Here is a 16,083-nt window from a genome sequence, read left to right on the forward strand (position 1 = left end):
CTTTGACAGTGCCTGTGATGCGCAGGTGACTGCCTGGCAACAGGAAAGCTCCTTCAACAAAATGAAAGATGGTCAATCTGCACTTAGGAAACAACAGGAGAAAAAAGATACCATGATGTATTTTTGGCTTTTACCCCTTTCAGCCTTTCATGGTTTCCCAGCAATACCAAACTGAGCTGCCAAGCAAGAGGTTGAGCTGCATCTCCTCCCCCAGACTGACAGGAGTTTATTCACAAGCTTTGCACAAAGTCACATCCAAACCCCTATGACTGGTCCGGCATAAATGACATTTCTCTGCACAGCCTGTTATGCCCCTGTTAGGCTTGCTCACAGCTGGTGCAGAAGGCAGGTTAGTAACTGGCCACAGTAACACTGCATGGCTACATGGAAACTGCAAGAGCTGAGCAACAAAGCGCACAGAGACCAGGAAAAAATATAACGGGGGCTAAGCACTTCCCAGAGACTAAAAATCCCAGGCATGCATAAGAACCTAAAAAAAAAAAAAAAAGTTAAAGGTCAGCAAAAAATAAGTTGCTCTACAGCTGACAGATTTTCAACAGCTGAATTTAAGCTCATTTGATTTGTATTCCACTTAGTCTCTGTGTTGCCTCAGCAATGTAAAAAATCCACATCCTGCTCTGTGGCTTAATGCTCAGAGACAAAAAACAGCCAGCTGCTCATTAGTTCAATGCATTGGGCTTAACGGAAAACTGTGTTATCATTAGCACGTCTGTTTTCTAGAAAAGCTGTCAATATTTCAGCTCCAAAGCTGTATTTTTGTCCATTATACTGCAGTTTTCTCTGGGCCCCTGACATACCTCTGCTTGCTCCCAATATGCAGGGATGCTACAGCTCCCTGTCCCTGCCAGCATCATCCCTAGGAGAGTACTGGGCTGCCCTCCAGTTAAACCACTAACTCCCAGCTGCTCCCGCTGCCTTTCCATCTTTGAATCTCACTGGCTCCAGATATTCATCCTTGCAGTGCCAAGGGCAGAAAACACAATATTCTACTCTGCTGCAGTCAATTTGCAGAAAACACTGGTTTGGAGCAAATAACAGATTGACTGTGGTCCTTTTTTTAAGAGCAGAAATTGTAACACCATGTTTCTGCCCTTGGGTGAGGAGATACCTTCAGGTTCCATCCTTCAGTGAACCCCTCCACTTCATGATGCCTGGGTGCTTTGTAAGAGCTACTGTCCTGGCCCAAGAGCAGTCCCTGCCTGCCAGCTGCTGTCTTGGACTTCCCTGGGAGAGGGACAGAAGCATCAGAGCCCACTTAATGCAGGAGCTGGACTTTAAGCAGAAATAACCTCAGCTTTAATCATGCACATGGTTAAGGGACTGTAAAACTTCCAACTGGTAGTTAAAAGATGTTTGCAAAGGTTTGCCATTTCTCCCTGTTCCTATAATACCTTTATTATCCCTGTTCCCTTAAAAATAGAGGCCCCTAGACAAGATGATAATTTCATTTACTAGCTTTCACTACTACTAGTGATAAGATATATCCTGTTATTTGGACGGATGCTCATTTAATATCGCTTCAAAAGCTTTATATTCAAGTAGTCTTTGCATTCAACAAATTACAGGTTATTTCAACCCTTCTTCCTCTTTTACATCATTTTATATCAGAAAAGTAATGTGCAATGCTCTGAACACAACCCTTTTTTACATATGAGCTTTGTGAAAGGCTTCGTAATGTGTTCAACCCAAACATAACCCTGCAGTTGTTGTAACCAATTTGTTGTGAATAATTAAATAACCAACATTAACATTAATTTATTAAAGCCAATTTAAAAAAAAAACAGCTTCGATGTGAATTGTGTTGCAGGTAGCTCCTCCAAAATGAAATGCCTAAATATCTCATTAATCATGACAGCAACCCCTGCTGCTGGCATCCAACTGACATTTCATTCGATTGCTATAAAATGCTTTCATCAAATCATTTTCTAGAGGCTCAGTGGCTGATTTAGCCACAAGACCACTCGGAGGATGGTTGTTAATGGGAATCACAGGAGTGGGTCTGGGATGCTCAGGTCGGTCTTGTGATTAGGGCTGTGGGTTGTTTTTTTAACAAGTCTGTACCAGCCAAATCACCGGCTGCAGCGGGTGTAGAAGGCAAGGGTGGAGACACATCCTTGCACCCAACGTTGCCCCGAGCAGTCAGCGGAGACCTAACTCCAACACTGCCTGCCTGTCCTCATTTCCCATCATGCCAGGGTGAAATCCAGGGAAGCGATGCCACATACATTGCGATGAGGTCCATCTCTGCTTAGCTTGATGAGCCCTCAGGTCACCTGGCACTATCATGGCAGTAACAAAAATAATCGCAGGAATGCCCTTGAGGTGATCGGACAAGGAAAAGCTTAGAAGTATAATTGCAGACCAGTAGACTTCACAAGTATGTCATTGCTCATAAAAGTGATGCTCAGTCATGTAAGGCTCAGACAGGGGGAAACGCAGATGCATTTTTGTTCCCGTTTCACACCAAAATTTTTGTTAAAATTATGCGGTGCTGCTACCTGCCTGCAATAAGCTATGTCCAGCCAGGCTAGAAATTGAGATGCCAGAGAACTCCTACCTGAATGTATCCTCTGTCCTTCTAGGCTCACCAAAAATAAGCAATAATCTCATAGCAAAAGCCTAGCAATGAGAAAAAAAGGTCATTTACTGAGGCCAAGACACACTCCAGTTATGCAGCAGTACAGTGAGTAACTGTAGCTAACTCTGAAACAGCTAAAGTAGCAATTCTGTGTTTTTGCCAATAGATGGACTGATTGTCAGCATCCATGCACTGAAGTATTTGAAATACTTTTAACAAAGCTCAGTGCACCCTACTTTTGCATTAACTCTCCATCAATCACCAGTTACTGCAGATAGAAGTGTTCTCTGAGTATGTAACGCAGAAAGCCGGAGACCAACTTGGCTTTTTCAATGCAAACCTTCTGAAGGCAAAAATCCCTTGAACTGAACTCCTGATGGGATCCTCTTAGTGCATCAGTTACGGCTGCAAAAGGAGGGATGACTCCTTGGAGATGCACTTCCTTGTGCAAACCCCCTTGGATACTGATTCAGTGTTAATAAAAAGACAAAAACTGATGAAATGCCCATCTGTCGGACAGAGGTGCTCTCCAACAGAGAAAGACAGTTCACAGAGAAATAGAGTAAATACTCTTTATATTATCTGAGCTATCTGCTTTGCAGGGGGAAATCTAGCACCATTTCTCTTGCAGTGTTCACTTATAAAATAGAACAAGCATGTCTGAGATCTGTTATGGTCCTGAAGCTGTAGCACAGTGCCTCAGGGACTGCAGGAGCCCAAAGCAAACAAACAGCATAAGCCAGGCAGCAAATACTGCTCTTAGTTGGTCTGAAAACCATTCCCGCAGGGGTGGAAGATTTTTTTATTTTTAATTAAAACACCTAAAGCATTAGATCCATCACCGATGCCTTCCACCTTGGGGTGCAGAAGAAGAGACAAAAGGATTTAGCCCACACCGACCTTGTGAGCATCATGTTAAGAAAGGCTTTGCTTGGAAACACTGTTTTACAGTGATGGTGGTCAAACACTGGCATAGGTTGCCCAGAGAAAATTTCACCATTCTGTGGAATAGCCTCAATATCTTTTTTCCTATGGCTAGGTGAAGATGAAGAGCCAGGAGGAGGTCCTGCTCCGCTGGGGTAATTCAGCAACCATGGTGGCTTGTTCTGCAGCTGTATTTTTTAAAGTTTGATCCATGTATTAAGAAACAAACAAACAAAAACTAAAAAACCCACAAAAAACCCACAGGTAGTCGAAACAAAAGCCTCAGTCACTAAAGATGTGTGCCGCCACACTTCAGGAAGACACCCTCGAGGAAAAATGTTTTGGGCTCTGGTAGCACCAGTGCTCACCAACACAGTCAACACACAGATGTATTTAAGAAGACTCCAGCTCCTGTGGGCCAAGCTGCAAGAGGGAGATGGGTTCTCAGGCACCCCAGCTAGCAACAAATGCCTAGTGGTACAAAAAGATCATACAGCAAATAGGCTGCAAAACAGGATTATAATGACATCCTCTGGACCATGCTTTGCCCAGGGCCAGTCAACGGGTCTGATCTGAACTGGGAGGGGAAATGTGCAATTACATGGGCCTGGGACGGATAATGAACTCTGGACTAAAGAGCAGATTTTGTTATGTGTTTTAATGCCAGTATCCTAAGCAACGAGCATTGAAATAGAGAAGGCACAGGATATACAAATATGTTGCTATAGATATGTGGTCCTGCCTGGTAAACCCATGTGAACTTCTTTCCTGCCCTGCAGCAAAAGCAGCACATACCAGCTACTGCAGCACCCGCTTTGTCTCCCCAAGCTGTAGACCCAGGGCCAAAAGTAACACCTTTTGATAAAGTTTGAAGTGCAACAAGGAATACCTTCACCTCCTGAAAAGTTAATGTTAGAAGCAGCGAGACAAAAGAGAAACCTCGATCAATAATGCCGCGAAAAATTCAAGCCCTGCAGAAACGCTGCAGGGTTTGAGAGAAAAAGGCTGGCGTCAAGAGGAGCTGCAGCTCCTTCCTCTGCTGCCTTCGGGGAAACAGAGAAATGAAACCTGACAAGCGAAGAACAGACCGCACTAAATAAATAAATGGGCTTCTTAAATTTTTCACTTTCAGTGACTAATCATGCTTTTATTTAAATAAGTAACATTGCTTACTTGCAACTTATTTTCAAGCTAAATCCTTTTCAGAAGCCTATTAAAAAAAGTGGGTGAAGGGGAAGGACTACGCCCTGTATCACCCACATTTTCAGTTCCAGAGAACCCAGTAACAATTCAGGTATGTACATTGAACGTCCTTCTGAGAGGCGGAGCGAATTGGTAACAGACCTTGAGCCACCTTACTTTGTAAGTTCATCCATCCAAACGCATACCCAGGGACTGTGTGGTCTTGAAAACCCGATTCCATGTCTGGGATGAAAATCCATCATAGATAACCACCTACCCCCAAGCTCACCAAAAAAAGATATAATTACAAAGGCTTCAATCCTGCAAATAGCTATGTGAGAGGAGTATTTCCAGGCTGGCACATTAATTTCATGGAGTCAGCTACAAGGGCTGAAATCTAAGAAATTCACTTACGGGTCTCTGGATTGCTCCTGTCTATTGAAGTCACTTTACTCGGGATTATATTCCCAATTTACAGGGAAAAATCAATTAGTCTCTGACATCGAGCATCAATGCATTAACCGAAGAACCATTTTACATTTTACAAATTCACTGCAAAGAAACAAAAGAACCACAAAACACCCCCAAACATTCATGAATTGCTGCTAATGAGGAAAAAAACGAGACCTGTGTTTGGACCAGAAAATTGGCAGTTCCTCAGGGAGCTCTCCATAACGTTCTCCAGCTCAGGGAGGAGAGCTTATTACTGTAAAGGGCAAATATTCCCAATGCAGTAAGAGAAGCACAGAAATATTTTTAGGAAATTAGGAAATTGGGTTAATTTGGGTGGGAGCAGATTGGGCAGCAATACAGCTTGTGATTACAGACAGGAAAAGAAAATCATGAGTGGATTTTCCTCATCTCCTCCCTTTGCCCTTTCCTTTTTTTTTTTTTTTTTTTTTTTTATGAAACCAAAGGAGAAGCAGCCAACCCTGTTTTGTCTGCAGAGGCTGTGCAAAGTTGGCAAGGCTTAAAAAAAAAAAATTACAGTTTGTTTACACAATATTACAGAGCAAGGAAAACATGTCAGCACAATGTCTTAGCCCACAAGTTCTTTTTCTGAGAAGGCTGGACTGCATGAGGAAAAACCCATGTCATGTTCACTGAATATACTATGGTGATATATAATTTTAAATAAAGCTCTGTGAGTGCGGGCCTGCAGGATAGGGGAAGGTGCCTGATGTGAACTGCAAAATTGGAGAGAAGACTGCAACCTTTTAGAAAAAGGGAAGTGACAGAAATCAGCAGAGGGCACTATATTTTTAATATAATTAAAACCACAGAATTAGCACAGTTGGGCTGCTTTGTCATTGGATTTTAAAAGTTTCATACAATGCATTTATTTAATTGATGAAAATAAATCACAGAATAATTCTCTACAGAATAATCACAGCCCTGGGAGAAAGGAAACTGGATTAAATTTTAGAAGAATTAGCAAAAATATGGCAGTATCAAGAGCCAGGCAATGGCACCTGAGATACCTCATAGCATCAGAACCATTCATGGGGAGATGATGGAGAGTTTGGGGACAATGGCACTTGCTAAAGAGACAGTGACAGATGATAGTCAGCCCTCAGAGGCTGGTCTGCAAGACTATCCTCACTGCTAATTATGCCTAAATGGGGGGGGGGGGGGGCAGGGGGGGGAGGGAGGGACGGGGTGGGGAAGATGCGATGCGCTTCCCAAGCTGCAGGTACTGTGCTGAGATACAGGAGTTGGGAGGAATCAAGGGGATTTCAGGGTAGCTAATCTGAAACAGGGAAGAGAAGAGAGTTGGGTTTGTTTTCAATATTTAGCAGAGGTATGCTTAGTAAAAAGATGCTCAGTAATTTGGTTTTGGAGATATGGCAACTAACTACCTTCAACAAAAATTCAACCAACATTTATTTAGCTGCTTAATTAAAAATACTGAAACACTGTGTATTTCTACTGCTACCCAATTTTTTGTTCCAAAAATCTCAAATCTAATATAAATGCATCCATTTATTTTATTAATCCAGCTTTCTAAATGAGCTTTTTTTTTTTAATATAGATCATCACTTTAAAATAGCACAAAAGCCACTGGTTAACATCCTTGTAAAAATACACTCTCCTAAACCAAAATTCATCTCAAAACGCTGTTCTCTTTCCCCTTCAGTGGCAACCACTAATGATAATAATCTAATTATTTCACACCTTTGTCTTCCTGTTTGTTGAATGAAAAAAATGCTATAGGTAAAAATCTAAAAGCAAACCTAGAGTTTAACTTTTTTTTTTCCTTGCAGAGGTGTAAAAACCCTGTGAAATAAAAAAAACCTGTAAAATAACTACACGAGAACAGCATCTCACCCGTAAGGAAGGAACATGGTTCTGCTGGATGCAGCAATTCAGGCAGCAGAAGACTAAGTCTTCTGTTGGTAGGAATCAGCCCAAGCTCTACACTAGCTGAGGATATTACTCAAGTCTTGCTGCAGGTGACTGTACCAGCCTCAGGGATTTTTTAAAATTTATTTTTAAAATCAAGGAGCCAAAAGTGCAGAGACTACTATCACGTGCAGGAAAGCCACATCCCCAGCACACATCTTGGACAAGAGCATCACAGAGGAACGTGATGCAAGGTTTGTGCTCGGGTTAGTATCAGGGCAAGCACAAGCCTTCGTGCCTCAAGAATGCAACGCCAAACACCTTGTATTGAATTATAGCAAAATCTATGCTGGGATGCAGACACCCATCTGGGGCAACGTCCTGATGTCCTCCCGGGATGGCCACGCCAAGGCACGCCTGGGCTGGTGGCTCCCCACCGGCAATGTGGGCGAGGGCACACGCGGGCGTTTGCCCAAGGCAGTGCCTCGGCGGTGTGAACTCCAGGGCTGATGGTGGCAGGGATGAGTGGGGCGTTGGCGTTCCTGTTGGGTGGATCTTGAACACAAAGTGCTATTTTCTATACCCACTGCAGAGACAAAAAGGACATCCTTGCTTGATCAGCGGTGGTATGACAGACCATCTCTCTGGCCATGCATGATGCTCAGTGATACAAGTAATACCCCCTCTCACCTCTTACTTCAGTCCCCATCATTAAAAATGGGAGAAGATCTCCAGACAACAGGAGACATCGTATTATTTTGTCACTAGTTCCTACAAAATCAGTACAAAAATGGGCAACACCCCTTCACTGAGCTGCCTGCGACTGTGCTTGCTGGACTCTCCCAGCAGCTGGGTCCAAGGCAAGCAGAGGCTGATGCAGCAGCATGGCAGGACACCTCCAGTACCAGCCCACGCACTAAGCAGGTGCAACTTTCATTAATCCTGAACACTCAACAGTATGATTCGCTTTTAAGAGCATTCACTATAAATTACGCAGAAGAGCAATACGACTGCCTGTCTCAGAGAAAGGGAGTGCTCCATATCAGAGGAGACAGTGGAAGACCCCCTGACTCAAGACACACGTTGATATTCTTAAGGGCACCAAGAAAAGCCCTCTGAAAATCCTTTCCCTCCTTTGACATTTCTGCATGGCATTCAACACTCGAATGCAAATCATCTCAGAAGCAAACCATGCAATCCTCACTCAAGACATCACTTTTTTCATTAACCTCCACCACAGGGCTCCATCCCCAGCAATATCCACACCAAATGTGCTTTTCTGAGCGCTGCGGGTGAGGGCTGCCTGGAGCTGAGTCTCTGTCAACAGGCTGGGTAAGAGAGCAAATGGAAAATCAAATCACGCTTAATTTTATACTTATACCTGAGTGATGCCAGTAGTGGCCAAATAGGTGTATTTTCCTCCCTAACTGGGTATGGTAACAGGAAGGAGATGTGATGGCTTTGAAGCAGGAAGCACCCCAACAGGCGTAGGATGAGAAGAGCTGACCTCCACCTGAGACCACACATGGGGCACATCCTGTCCCACCGCCTCGGTGTCGCAAAAACAGGAAACGAGTGTCTTCTCTCAACAGCAATGTTGAACGTGGACATTTATGGGGGGAGAAGGGGACGAGGAAGAAAACCTACTCCTGATACCACCTTAAGGTCTCTCCTTCAGATGGCACTATCTTTGTGAACTTTGTTTTAGTAAAGGAAAAAAAAAAAAGAAAAAAAAAGCACTTAATCAGTAAGGTTTTAACATATCAGGCCATGGACAGATAAGCTCTTTGGGTCTGGCCACACCATGATACTGACCTCAGCCACTTTTTGATCTTTTCATTTATTACTCTGGTCTCTGAAGAGACCCTAAGTTATACATGATATCAACTACTAGTTAGCTCCACTTCTAGCAGGGCTACAGAAAATCCTACTAAACCCAACACTTTCACCAATTTCTGCATCTTTCACAAACCAAGATCCATGCTAGCCACCAGGCTGTCTTTTTTTTTTTAATCTCCCTTCCCCAAGGATGACATACCTATTTTCCTAGAAATTTTCAGCAACTTTTCTGCATGAGAAACCATGTCAACAAGACCTTTCCGTAAATGCAACATTTGCGTAACATCAACACAATAATTTATCATTTATTTTTTCCTCTTGAGAGAAACAGGAAAAAAGTGTTTAAAGGACATGGCAGTGGTTAAAAGGAGGGCTACGCTGGTGGAGGATGGTGCACTAATTGAAAGTTTCTGAAGTGATGCCTTCTCCTGGGGTGTGCAGACATCAACTTTCAGCACAGAACAGCAAGGCTGCTTCCCTTCACCTTGAAGCCTGCCAACAGCTTCTTGTTGGCAGTATGTTGAAAAGGGAAGGCCAGTGAACGCACAACCTTCAGGGTCAGCAGAGTCAGCTCCAAAACTGATGTAGGTATTTGGAGTCACACTGGCATCAGGGAAGAGGTTCCTGCCAGAGGAAGGTGAAGCTTTTATCTGCTCAGCTGAAGGCAGTCTGGACCATGGAGGCACCAGGTAGATCCTCCAGCTGATGCTCTGCCCTGGCTGAGCCTCCTGTTCAGTCTCTTCTCTCTCCCCTCTGCAAACACAGGCACAATCCTGCTGCTGGACTTTCCTGAGATATACCCAGCACAACAGAAATAGCCCCATATTTCCCCCCATGTTCTGAACAGAGTATACAGTACCTTAAAAGCATTTCAGGCCCTCACATTCTTGCGGTCAACATATTTTTTTTAGCTTCTTGACCCTCTATCGCAGAGATCCTGACTTGTGAGACTTATTTTGAGATCCACCTTACATTTCAGAAGTAGAACACAGCAGCAAGCATCAATCAGGCTCCCAAAGGAAGCTCAACCCCCATATTTCCTCTCTGCAACACCAACATTTCCAACTGCTGGAGGGGTGGTGGGGCAGGGTGGACAGACAGGCATTTATATCTCCCATAGCCCAGCCCAGGACAGCGCTCTTTGGCATTTTGGTGCCAAAACCTTCTGTTTCGGAAAAAGAGAGGAGCCGTGGCTGAAGATGACCCCGCTGAACAATGGCACATTGCCCTGGCACGCTGGGTTTTGGAGCAACTCCAAGTAGGGTGGGACTGTAAGGAAGTGGACAAAAGCTTTGGATAGAGATCTATGGGGAGGAAGTGCTTCCTACTTCCTACACTCCACAGAAAGGACGAGGGCTTTAAATAACCCTCCTCCCGAGCCCTGCTGAAGACCAAAAGGAAGATTCTGCCGCTGGAAGAAAGTCCTATCTGGCTAGGACTTGGCTGAAGGCTGCCATGGGTCTCCCATGGGATGTGGCTGCCCTGCCACAGTTCCCACCACATTGGTGGGAAGGGGAAGGCTGGGCTGCCCACAGTCCCACTGTGACTGGCACCATCCAGATAAAAAAAGGGCTCTCAGCTCCCCCATCAAAGCTGCAGAGCCAGATTTGCCCCCTGAGAACATCCTTTGCTCAAAAAGGAAAATCAAGAAGCTACATTTAGACTTTGCAATGCCATCTTGACATCGCACTTTTTCTCAGGCCCATTCACCTTTTAGCCTTTTCTAATAGGACTGCAGCAGCCCCTTTATGCTGATGGACAGAGACACTCAATCTGCTCCATCCATCCCTCCCTCCACACCTCTGCAGCCACACCAGACCCTCCCCTCCTTGCCTCCCTCCTGCCTCTTGCACGGTCCTACATGTAGACCAAGAACATTGGAGCCAGGACAACCTGTAGGTTGGGCAACAGTACTGATAAGCAAATAACTGGCACTGAGCAAAAAAACCCCCACTCCTAATGAATACCAATGGAATATTTACTTTGCTTGGATGTAACAGAATCAGACCCTAAATACAGTAACACATATTTGCAGACCACCCAGATCTTTCCTCTGTACAGTACTGCATCAGTTATCTGTCCATTTTAATGGACATATTCAGATGTCACATCTCTCACCTGCCCTGTTCTCTGCCCTGGGTGTCAGACCATGGGAAGAAGCCTGTTTGTCATTTTTCAACCCATCCTTCGTGTGCTGGAGCACCCATTGCCTATTAACCCAACAGAAGACGACTTGTGCTGTGCCAAAGTTGCTTAAATCTACATCTCAGATATTTTCAGCAGCCTGGAAGATTTAATAATGGAAAATGCAGGAGAGAAGGAAGGAAACCACAGGTTTAGAAAATATCAGGCTAGACAGATTAAGAAGCAATGCAGAAAAAATATACTCCAAATTATATTCTCAAAACAAAAACAAAGATATAGGCAGGTCGGAAAGAACCAAGTTGTGCACACATTTCTGCTATGGTCTCTAGTAAGAAATGGCATTGCTTTGAAATGGGATTGAATAAACAAACTTCACCTTCCTGGAGGAAAAAATTAGCTCATGAATGGCTTTGCACAAAGCAATTACCCACTGGTTTGGAACAGACACCTGTGGCTTTGACCTGTGCAGACAGCCATCGAAACTGCACTTGGTCCAAAACAGGGAGAGATAAAGTTATCAATTCCTCCCTGGTTTTACAAAGGAGCGAAAGAGTCAAAACTATTTCTCATAGCAATTATCTGCCAGGTACTGGGTTCAGTGGACAACAAAATGCGCTCACTAAATGTACTGGTGTTATAAAATTCCTGGGTCATGTCTACTAATTCATATTATGGCAATACAGTGAGCACCCAGCTGAGAGGGTGGCTTTGTTGGGCTGAAATTAGACGAAGTGCAGTAAGAAACAGCCTGTGGTGACACTGAATTTGCAGCCGGGGTGAGAGGGACAGATCTGCCCGAGTGCCAGCCCTGAAGAGGAGGCATATCCACCACAGGCATGCACTGAAGCAAAGATGCTGAGTGCCACCATTCCTGCAAATTCAATTTGGTTATTGTAGGTTATTTCTTTTTCTTGTTGTTTCCAAGCCATCTTCATATCCTATAAGCTTCTGTTACTCAGCTTTGTCCTAATGGCTTCTGTATAGAGCTATGCCAGGGTGGATGCAGCTCAATATACTTGCATTTTAATGTAGTCAATACTCATTACTTTCAATATTCCTAAAGAATACTTTCAAGATTCCTAAAGAGCTGCTCCTCTTGGAAATACCATTTTTGGGCCCTGATATGGCAGATGTGGCATCACGCATTGACCTTCTTCCTGAGCTTCATCCCAAAAGCCAGCCAGGCTTTCCTCCCACTGTCGCAGTCATGGGCCTCATTCCTCTACCAGCTCAACATCATCTTCTAATTTCCAGCCTGAATGTATTCAGTGCCGGTGACCACATTTGCTCTGGTTCCAACACCGTCTTCTCCAGAACTTCCCCTCTGTTACACAGAGAGATAGCCATCACTCCCACATCAGTCTTGGCTTTCCTGGCTTAAATGACCAGGCTCTTCTTGCCCCCTCTCAGGCACACCTTCTCCTTTCCCTGTGTCATAGAAATCCTCCTATGCACTTAGTGCAGTGACAGCCTCACCGACTCCTGGTCCAGGACCGCACACACCATCTTGGACGAGGTTTCACCTCGACACCGAGTTTCCTTATCTGCACTGGGAACTCATCCAAGAAGGGGATTTGTCTTCTCACCTTAGTGCCTTGGGTCAATCTGTGTTCAGCTCTGCCTGGGCTCCTCTCAGTGCTACCAGATGAGCAGCTTCTCCTCTGCTCAGAGACAGATTGCCCCTACATTTCATGCCTTTTCTGTGACTGCCATCCCCAGGGCTACCCAGCTCGCTCAGAACCACATCCTGATCTTCTTTCACATTAATGATAAATGGCAGCATTGTGGCATCAGATATCTGGTCTGTGCACTCCCAAATGTGGAGCTTCAAAACCCATCCCCTGAGAAGGTCTAATGGAAGAGATGTGAAGCTCAGTGGAAAAAACAATGTTAAGAAATAAGTGACCCAACACATTTCTGGAACGTCTCCATGTGTAAAACCTAGTGGTGCAAATCACACAAGACTTTTTTAGTTTCTTCTCCAGCTATAAGTGTCGGGCAACCGAGGAAGACCACTTCTATCACTCATCCACAGTGTGAGAACAGGGAATAATGGCATATTTGTTTCATAAACAAAACAGCAGGCTTGTACAAAACCAACCAACCAACCAAATCTAACCACAGCCTTAACTAGGGGAGACCACAATCACTCTCTATTTGCTATTCAATAGGATCTGGGTACTAGAAAACATTTTCAGCAAGTGCAGCTTCTCACACACATATGTTTGTATTTTATCCAAAATAAAGGGTTTTTTCCTCCTACAGGGGGAGATTCAAATCTGGCCTGTCAGAGAAACAGCTGTAACAAACAGAAAGGCCACTAGGCAGTTTGCTCTGAAAATAAAATTTTAAAATCCCCCTTTACTAGAGCAGTAAAAAAGGTGACTGAAAATATCCCTGAATGCTATGAGCAGGTTGCAGCCCCCTTGGAATGTGAAGGGCCTCAGGATCAGCCGTAGGGGCAGGAGAAGCAGTTCAGCAAACGTGTTCATACACACTTACAGATACACTTGTAGTCACTGAGAGATTTGCCACTGAGAAAAGCTTTTTTTTTATTTTTTTTATTTTTTTTTTTTTTACATCAAGAGAAGTGTGCCCTTTGTGGTTTTACCCCATGGGTGGAACCACAGTGAGCTGGCACTGCTCCTTCCCTAGCTCCAAGCAGCGCTTGCACTGGAGCAACATGGCAGGACCCTTTGCAAACCAGAAAGGCACCCTGGATTGGGTCATCGTACAAGCAAACGGATGGGGAGAAACCATGCAAACATACCACAAGTTTGCCAAAACCTTGGGCTATGCTGTAACAGCGTTTGGTTGTATGTTGGGGCATGCAGGCAGCTTTGGCCAGGCACAAGCCTGCTCAGCTGGGCGCTCGCTCTGACGGCCCATCACTGCCGACATGCGAGTCACGAAAAAGCTTAAAACCCCTACATGTCTCAGCACGCCACTGAATAAAATTTGTGTATGCATAAAGCCCCTAGATCAACTTTTCCTATAAAAAGTGACTGTTTCTCAACCAAAACTGCTCTTTCCTGCAGGGAGGGGAGCTGCGGCAGCACATTTCTCCAGGCTGCACCACGAAGCCACAGAGGCTGCCATGAGCACTGCAGGCAGAGCTTACAGAGCTCCTCAACAAGAGCACCACTCTTTACCCACAAATAACCCCACTAAAACAGGTCCAATTTCTTGATGCTGCTCTTGCAGCCAGTGCTTCCACGCCTGCAGCTTTCCCAGAGAAAACCACAGCATGAACATGCTCTAGCCCGCACTATGTTTAACACGAGTAGCCTGGTTTCACACATCTGTACAAGCAGTGGGAGCTACCATTTCTTTGCCAAGAGCACATCTTAGGCTGGTACGTGTTAAAGTTAACTAGCGGTGAAGCCCGCTGCTCCGGCTCTCCCGGTGGCTGTCCCAGCCTAAAAGCAGGATGCTGGAGGGCTCCCACTGCGATGCAGAGAAGTGGCAGTTGAGATCTGGCCTCCGCCGTGCCAGGCACCATGCACGGGGCTAAAAAGAGCCTGTCGCTGTGCCAAAAAGCAGATAATTTAAGTAGAAAGGCAGCTGATGGGACTTCGCTGCTTTGCCAAGCAGCCAGCTAGAGAAACGCATCTTGCAGCAGCAAACATCACCCTGCATCGACAAGGTGGAGGGTCCTTTCAAATCAGTCCCGGGCAGGTCCAAGGACAAGGGCTGGGAATAAAGAGGAGCTGCCTGATAAATGGCAACACTTGGCAAGCCTAAAAAAATATAACTGCTTCCTCTCCTTCAAAAGGTTATGGACCTCTTTCCTACCATTGCCTCCCAGCTCATCATTACATTTACCCTGACTGAAAATATTAGATGCCTCATGTCTTAAACTTGAAGAACATTTTTTCCACTCAGACACAGGAATTTTGCTTACCTTCATCAAGTAGCAGTGCCAAAAGTTGTTCAAGTACAGTATAAATATCAGCCTTTGCCAGTAAACAAGTGCAGACTTTAGCACCAGATCTCACAGGAATAATCACAGAATGGTTTGGGTTGGAAGAGACCTTTAAAGATGGTCCAGTTCAACCCCCCCTGCCATGGGCAGGGACACCTTCCTCTAGACCAGGTTGCTCAAAGCCCCATCCAACCTGGCCTTGGACACTGCCAGGGACAGGGCATCAACAACCTCTCTGGGCAACCTGTTCCAGTGCCTCACCACCCTCATCATAAAAAATTTCTTCCTTATCTATAACCTTTCTTCCAATCTATAACCTACCCTCTTTCAGGCCAAAACCGTTGCCCCTTGTCCTGTCACTACAGGTGCTGGTAAAAAGTCTTTCTCCATCTTTTTATAAGTCCTCTTTAAGTACTGAAAGGCTGCAGTAAGGTCTCCCTGGAGCCTTCTCTTCTCCAGGCTGAACAACCCCAACTCTTTCAGCCTGTCTTCATAGGAGAGATGTTCCATCCCTCTGATCATTTTTGTGGCCCTCCTCTGGACTCGCTCCAACAGGTCCCTGTCCTTCCTGTGCTGAGGACCCCAGAGCTGGATGCAGCACTCCAGGTGGGGTCTCACCAGAGCGGAGCAGAGGGGCAGAATCCCCCCCCTCGACCTGCTGGTCATGCTTCTTCTGATGCAGCCCAGGATATGGTTGGCTTTCTGGGCTGCGAGTGAACATTGCCGGGTCACGTCCAGCTTTTCATCCACCAGTACCTCCAAGTCCTTCTCAATCCATTCATCCCCCAGCCTGTATTGACACTGGGGGCTGCCTGACCCAGGTGCAGGAACTCGTGCTTGGCCTTGTTGAACTTCATGAGGTTTGCATGGGCCCGCTCCTCCACAGCCTGTCAAGGTCCCTCTGGATGGCATCCCTTCCCTCAGATGTGTCAACTGCACCACTCAGCTCAGTGTCATCTGCAAACTGGCTGAGGGAGCACGCAAACCCCGTCTATGGCATTAGTAAGTTAAAATACATGACACCACCTTGCAAGTAAAAGCCCAGCTGGGGAATAACAGCACGGACTGAGCAACCCTGCATGCGGGACTGAAGAACGTATGCACAGCTAAGCTGGGCCACCATTTC

At 45.3% G+C, this 16,083-nt stretch overlaps 1 protein-coding gene across 5 annotated transcripts in view; it reads right to left on the bottom strand.

The window, feature by feature from the left end:
• Positions 1–16,083, bottom strand: part of HPCAL1 (hippocalcin like 1) — a 68,199-nt gene that overhangs the window by 7,266 nt on the left and 44,850 nt on the right. The gene's annotated exons all lie outside the window — the stretch shown is intronic.

The sequence above is a fragment of the Buteo buteo genome, chromosome 17, assembly GCF_964188355.1.
Source record: "Buteo buteo chromosome 17, bButBut1.hap1.1, whole genome shotgun sequence".
In the NCBI taxonomy this organism is placed as follows: Eukaryota; Metazoa; Chordata; class Aves; order Accipitriformes; family Accipitridae; genus Buteo; species Buteo buteo.